Raw genomic sequence first — 8,373 nt, forward strand, 5'->3', positions numbered from 1 at the left:
CAAAAGTCCATCCTAACAAATTGTCCTGATGATATGCAACCCAAATGGACCATGCTACTCTCGGGTCAAGTACATACCAATAATAGTTATGGGCTTAGACATCTAATCCAACAGTCTACCACTTGGATAAGTCTAAAACTATTATTGCAAGTACGACTTCATAACCTGGCTAGCAATCGTAGCTCTTAAAGCCGTTGTCGAACTCTGAACAAATCAATGACGCGTCCATTATATAAGTGATCATATATTCCTCCATTCTAGATATCATATGGACTGAGACATGGATTAGAATCATTCTCTCTGTCCATTTGTTGTTTTCCGATTTCTGATTTATGACGACCGACTAATTGAACAAATCAAATCAGTACAGGCTTGGCCAAGGACTTAGGGGTGTCATCACTAAATCATCGAGGGGCCCACAAATATCGCTTTAATTCCGAAGGTAAAAGGAATGGATAAACTTCGACTCATATGTCTTGTTCTACTACTTGTTGAATCATACACAAAGGCACGTTTTATAACATCGAGTTACCGAATGCGTTTTCGTGCAATCAATGTATAACCAACTCATAGTAACAACTCATATCTCTAGGTTTGAAGAATATAAGATATTATCGTCTCATGATTCACTCGTGATAAAATCCATGAAGTGATTCAAATGAGCGTGGGTTTAATCCAGTACTCGAATCTTATTCCAGGAGCACTCATGAACGTTGCAGCAACCATTGCAATGTCTAATGCACCTTAGACAAATCGTACAAGCCAAATTCATGACAGTCTTGATTCATACCTACTTCCAATATATGACTGACTGTGGATGGTTTGAACAACTCAGTCATTCGGGAAGAATGACTCAATTATTCTGGAAGTCAAAACATGCAAAGTGAAACACAAGAATAATACTAATCTTATATGGCCCCAACACTTTGAGTGTAAATAAAAACAACTTTTATCTAAGCACCATATGGATTACTCATTATTTATGTTTCGATTTATCAACTTTATGCTTGAATTGAAAACAATAGTCATGTCATGCTCCAAGCATGCCCACTATGTTTGTCCAAATAATAGTCATGCCATACACCAAGTATGCATATTATGTTTGTGTATGATCTTTACTTTGTGAAATAGATCAATTGAACATAATTCCAATGATTTTATTTCACAATCCCAAATCCTTATTGTAAATGTAAGAATGCCAAACTCTTGTCATTTACAGTAATCTGTTAGATTCTAAACTTATATGCAATGATCCTCTTGTAATGACTATGCCCAAATCACAAAGACTTGACAACAAACATTACAAACTATTCCAATGGAGATCAATTCCATGGAAATGAAGTCTCAAATTCTTGCATTAAGTTCTCTAATCTTACACAGATTCAAAGAATAACTTCCACCTATGGAAACAATTCCATATTCCTATTTTGACCATCACTTCTGTACAAGAGTTGCCTATTTTCAAAATGTGTCAATATGGTCCTATCTCTATACTTCCAATTGTCCATGAGCAACCAATCTTTGGTAAACCTCAGATTGTCCTCGCCAATTGCTTAATCATTTTAGTCATATCCAGCTCTATTCCTTTTTCCCTCTTAATGCCCTAAGCATTTGGAAAATTTAGAATGGACGAATATCATAGCATATGTAATCGATCCTATACCCGAAGCATATGGGACAAGATTCATGCTATAAAATTTTTATTTGCCATGTTCTCAAAATTCGAACTATGAAGAGGGGTGTCGTAGTCATAAAAGAATTTTGAGAATGCAACATATGTAGAACTTCCTTATGTCGAACCATTCCAACATTACATTCATATATATCTTTGACTGAAGTTGATTAAAATCTCAATCTAAACTTGTAGAATTGGAATGAAGTATAAAATCCTCTCCTTTAATTATAAACAACTTTTCAAAGCAAATTGAACCTTTTGTTTTCTATAATTAACATTGCTAACTTGCAATTCTTAAAATAATAATCATGCTCCCACTAGCATAATGATTATTATCTTACTAGCATAACACTTATGCTCCCACTAGCTTTGACATGTACCCAGAAATCAATTGGACTTCTAGAAATCAATACTTTAATGACTTTCTTACCAAAGTTCAGATTTCTGATACGAGATGCTTTGATAAGACTTTATCAAAAACATACACCTTTCCTTAGATAGCTCACATGTGTGTCTAAACAATTATGAAGAGGGATGTCGTAATCATAATGTTTAGACCTTTTTTCATTCTCACAATTGCTATCTACTCAAAATCTACTTAGTGAAAGAGTTTCCTTACCATCATTTTCATGAATCGAAGAGAAACCTTATGACACTTAGATTTTATGGTGTGAGTGTTCCTATCCATGTGAATTCGTCATAACCTTAATCACAAGACAAGATTAGTGACAAATCCAAACTCATATGGACTGAACTTGTTCAATCTTAATTTCTTGCCATCTGGCAGCACAAGGGCCTACCATTGCTTCCAGGTTGTTATGCAAACAACTGAGAACTCTTAGAACTCACATGCATGGACAACTTTAACTGGAATGGTCACAGAAATAAGAATGTGTCAACACGATAGGTTACAAACCCCAAGTCGTGGGCTAGTGATTAACAATACTCTTGATTAGTTCTTGAAACTATCTCAAGTTCTTTTAAGACTCCCACTGTCCTCTTGACATATAAGATTCTCTTTGTCAAGAAACATTCCTTGACAGAAAAATATCCAAGAGTTGGTGAGAATTCTTATCAAGATTAACACTTCACACAATTGATCTTAGTTGGTCTTTGTCTTATCCAAAACATCACAACCTACCAATCCCAAATGTACCAGAGAAAGAAACATGTTACTCTACATTTGATAAGTGTTAGAAACCTTTCTTAAAATTATATCACTCAAGTTACAATCTTAGAGTATGAATCTAAGACTTGATTTTGGAACGAAGTATAATATATCTTTTGATTTAACCATTTCAACAATTCACGATTCCTCTCCTTAGCCAAACAAATGCACTAAGGTGTCCTTAGAGGATCAATTGTGATATGGTTTTTCTAATCAGTAAGATAATCATAAAACATGATACTAAAGTACTCTCCCATCTTCTCAGATGTGAGAAAACTTTTATCCTTCTGCCAAATTTGATTCTTCTCATTCGTTCTGCCTATCATTGTAACTCTTCCAATGATCCAGAATTATACTTAAACTTGTAAGCATAACCATATTTACTAAACTTTAGTAAATCATGACGAATAGTCTTATCATTTTTTGTGGTGGACTTGACCAACACACAACTAAGTGTACCCAATCCTTCACTTGACTCACACATACATGTGAATAAAGACTTAGTCTTAATTTCCCAAAAATAAAAATTCTCATTCATCCTACAATACAACTTGCACGATTCCAAGTTTCTATCTAACTGAAACTTGGGTGATCAGAATTTTTTTCCTTATTTGGTAAATTATGACACTACCACAAATGAAAGAATCAAATCCATCTTCCAATATTGCTTATCAATGGAAACATATAAATAACATTTTTTCACAAATGCCGTTGTAAGGATATTTAAAATAAATAAAATCAAAACTTTTTCTTTTATTTCAAAACACTTGCGGAAAAAATCTTATCCTTACAATGCAAATACATATGAAAACTATGTTGTTATCTATTTTTAAGCAATATATCATAACTCTTAAGCAGCAGTTCGAAATTCTGATCATCGAACCATGCGATCGAAATCCATCTTCGCGATCAGAATCAGCATATTATTTACTTTAAGCATCCTTTGATTCTTTCAAAACATCAAAATGTAAGTGGATTACATTATGTATTGAGAATCTCCAAAAGAGACTTAATAGAGTTAGATAATGGACTTTACCTGAAGCAAAGTCAAACTTTTGACTTTTACCATCCTTATGAACTTTCAGGTAAAATTGGCAGCTTCGCAACCAATGTCCCTTCTTTTGGCAATGAACTCTTTGGAAATGGTACACTTGATTGTCCAGACTTAGCCATTCTCTTTAGCATTAGCTCAAGTGACTTGATCATGGCCGATCCCTTTCTATTGGGAAGAGAAAGCTTTTTTGGACTTCCAATGTCACCATTGTCAATATGCAACTGGGTTCGGGAAGTTGATCTTCCAATCTAATTTACTTTATTAATGCCCCAAATCATTGCTGATTTAGCATTATCAAGCAAATAGGTAAGATCACTAAGGGTCATGTCATGATCTGTCATCAGGGAGTGACTGAAGAACCAAGTCAACAGTCAACTGCCTCGAGCCTTTGACATCCGACTCTCCCGGCTTGCCAATAGGGATTGAGTGACTTAGAATTTTCAAGTATTTGAACTTGTGGGATAGGGAGAATAATAGGAGGAGGTGGAGGAACTGAAGCATGATTTTCCAGTCCCATTAATGCACAACAAAGGGATTGATCTTTCACATTGATAGCCATTTAGGATATCATCTTCATTAGGAAAGCTTGTTTCTAAGGATTTGTGAAGACCATAGATGTCTTAACAAGACATCTATAATGGGAGAAATTCAATTTTAGTTGATTTAAAGTCCTTAACATAACACCCAATATGAAATATTAAGGCTAGGACCCAACAAACTATTTTATAACTTGGAAGAGGGATGCCGTAATCCAAGCTATAGAATATTTGAAGGTAGGTAAATGACGATTTACCAATTTCCACCATGAAAAACAAAATATAATTACGTTTTAATTGGATTTGAAACTCCTAGATCTATTGAGATACATTGAACTTTCAATGGCATGTTTGAATCTCGATTGTGCCCTCTCAAGTTTGTGACTGGGATGCCGAGGATCACAAACAAGGTGTGAATAACCATGCAAATTGACTTGGTACCCTTAATTTTATCACCTAATCGATGTGCCGATTAACCACACACGCTCCACCGATCTATGATAAAACTTAGCACCATTTCATTATACTTTTAATGAAAGGAGAATTAGAGTCCTTTCCTACCTGTTCGACTAACGACCCTCCACCAGTCAAGGAAGCGGTGGGTGTGAGTGGACACCCATTAAACTGCCATTTTATAGGCAGTAACCTTATACCCCCCTTATAGACCGGCTTCGTGAATGAGGCCTACTAATGGTAAGACTGACTTTATCTTATACATATCTATATAATTAAAATTATAATAATAGTATAAGGGTGTATTTTAAACATTTAAAATACCTGGTGGTTTAATCTATTAATTAAACTATACTATTAATTTAATTAAACTTAAACCATGTCTTTATGGAATTATTAACTCTTTTAATTAAACACTTTAATTAATTTAATGAAGTCCATAAACTTTTAACTTTTAACTTTTAAAATTCTAGGGTTTGGAATTAAAGTGTACATGGGGGGTGACTGTCTAAATTCCAAAACTTGAGGGCAAGTTTTGAAACTTTTCAAAACTCTTCAATTTCATAACATATGAGTTTAATATAGGTTTTTAAAACTTTTAATGAAGAGACTCTTGAAAATCCATAACTTGAGGACAAGTTATGGAGGTCATAAAACAATTTATGGAGAAAAGACTTTTCAAGTTCATAACCTATGTTTTTAATAAAATGCATTAATGAGACTTTTCATGTAACTTGAGGACAAGTTACAAAAACACATTTTATGAATAAATTGTAGATTAATTTGGATTGAAAACAACTATCACAATCATATCTAGCAATATTCATAATCTTGATTAAACTCATATGAACATTGACAATTCAAATCAAACAATTTTCATGTAATTAGCCTAAACATTAAACTAATACAAATCATGAAACTTTTGACAATTATCTTTTGAATTGGATTAGAATGATCATTACCACATCAAAAACAAGTTTATTGATTCAAAAACAGCTTATGGTAATGTTCCTAGTCCAATTCCAGCAAAAAAAAACTCGAATATATGCATTCTGGAAGACAAACTCGTCGAGTTATTCACGGAGCTCGTCGAGTTAATGCATTAATACATGAACTCGTCGAGTTTACCTCCAGAACTCGTCGAGTTTCAGGTCCTGACAGATTCTTGGCTTCGAAAAACAGTTTGCATCAAGTATAATTGAAAACAAGCCTAGGCTCTGATACCACTGATAGGTGTTGAGCATTCTAACACTCCTAAGGTGTTCATGCAACCCTAAATACCTTGGATCTATGTTTTCACTAATTATACATGCAATGGTGTTTCCAAGGTATTAAACCTATAACTAGCATACAATTGTCATAGAATCTAGTTAGGATAACATACCTTATGGGCGAGCTTGAAGTCTTGATGTATCTAGCCTTAAGAGCTTAGCCCCAATAGTGTGGAAGCCTCAAGTGGAATCACAACACACCATGGACAAAAGATGAACTTGAGAGAGAATCTCCATGCATCCAAAACCACCATGAACTCCAAGAACACATCGGTGGTTATTTTGGGCAATGAAGTATGTATTTATATGTGGGATTTCTAGGGTCATGGATATAACCCAAATCCATACCCATGGGTCTTATGATCCATGGTTCATGTGGCCCAACTCTTTATTTATCCATACATAAAGTTAGTCCAACATGGATCATAAGCCCAACACATATAAATATAACTAATTAACATAATTAGTCCCCATAGATTTAATTAGTCTCTTTTGATCACTAAATTAATTCCAAATTAATTCTTGATCAATACTAATTAAAACATATGATTTCATATTAATATATTATAACTTATAATATATTAACAAACCATAAATAACCTTCTCTCAAAAGTCCATCCTAACAAATTGTCCTGATGATATGCAACCCAAATGGACCATGCTACTCTCGGGTCAAGTACATACCAATAATAGTTATGGGCTTAGACGTCTAATCCAGCAGGTATAGTCAAGGCAATCCTTGAGGAAAGTACAGATAGATGTGGAAGGTAGTACGGGCTCGTACTACTGAAAGCAGAGGATCCGTACTAGAGTCAAGGAGAACTGAGATTAAACCAGGGAACTTGTGTTGTGCGTGAGGTCTCTCGGTATTATGTATGACTCTTACGATTGTGTAGTTTGTTTCAGAATGTTGATAACACGTCATGGAGCAGGGGGATCAGGGTCTGGGTCTGGTTCGGGTACAAGTTCTGAACCAGTTGAAGATGGATTGCACAAGTTCATTGCATCCGAGATTACGAGGGGCATGCTTGAGTCGACCCCTATGATTTTTGGGTCGATCAAGGAAGGTATCATTGAGCTGATGGAGGGTCGCCTTAGGGAATTCAGGAGTAACATCGCACCTGGCGATTCAGGGACTCATATGCTCTCCTTCAAGGATTTCAGCTGATGCGGAGCGCCAGACTTCTGAGGGGTGAAAGACCCTATTGTGGCGAGACGAAGGATTGCAGACATTGAGTCTACACAGTTGACGAGCTTCTGCCCTGAGGGGTCGAAGGTCAGATTTACTGCTGGTTGTTTGAGGGAGCGGGCTAGAGACTGGTGGGAGGCAGTTGGTGACACTTTGGGAGCCTAGCCATTGAGGCTATGACTTGGTCATATTTTGTGACCAGATTCCGAGCAGAGTTTGCACTAGCTGTGGAGGTTCAACAGCTAGCCAACGAGTTCTTGGATATGAGACAGACTACTGAGATGGTGGCGGAGATTACCGCCAAGTTCAGTGAGAGGGCCTTGTTGGTGCCTTAGTATGTGGGTGATGAGGAGATGAAGAAAATCCGATACCATGATATGCTGAGAGCTGACATTCGGAAATATGTTAGCTCGACCTTGGATGATATGATAGCTAGGGAACGAGAGCGGGAGATTGATATAGAGCACATCAGGAAGAGGAAGGCGGAGACTTGGTAGACGACTGGGGTTTCAGTGAAGAAACCCAAGGGATTCGACTTGAGGTCGAAGGGCCAGCTGGGCCGGAGCCGCTGTGGGAAATGCGGAAAAACGCATGAGGGTGGTTTCAGATTAGGGGATCGGGTTGCTATAAGTGCGACAAGTTGGGGCACCTGGTCGAGATTGGTATTAGGAGCACCAGTGGCGGCGCCAGCTCCAACGACCATGTGGATCACAAATGGCCGCTAAGGCAAGACAGATGCTCCTGTGGTGAGGAGCCGAGCCTTCCAGCTGACCGCCGAAGAGGTGCTTGTCGCACCGGATTTGGTGACGGGTATGTTTTCTTCACCCTAACTTTTATTATATGTCAGTTTTGATATTTATATTATATGTGTTTTGTTTAGGATCGTTCCATGAACGGCATCCCAGTACTAGTATTATTTGACTCGGGGGCTACCCAATTATTTGTATCTCTTGCACTCAGCAAGAGGTTTGCTGAGTCTCCAGGCACGTTAAATTGTCCTTTAGAGGTCGAGATTGCAGACGACCGA

Source organism: Lactuca virosa, chromosome 3 (genome assembly GCF_052849685.1).
Source record: "Lactuca virosa cultivar CGN04683 chromosome 3, Lactuca_virosa_CGN04683_v6, whole genome shotgun sequence".
NCBI lineage: Eukaryota > Viridiplantae > Streptophyta > Magnoliopsida > Asterales > Asteraceae > Lactuca > Lactuca virosa.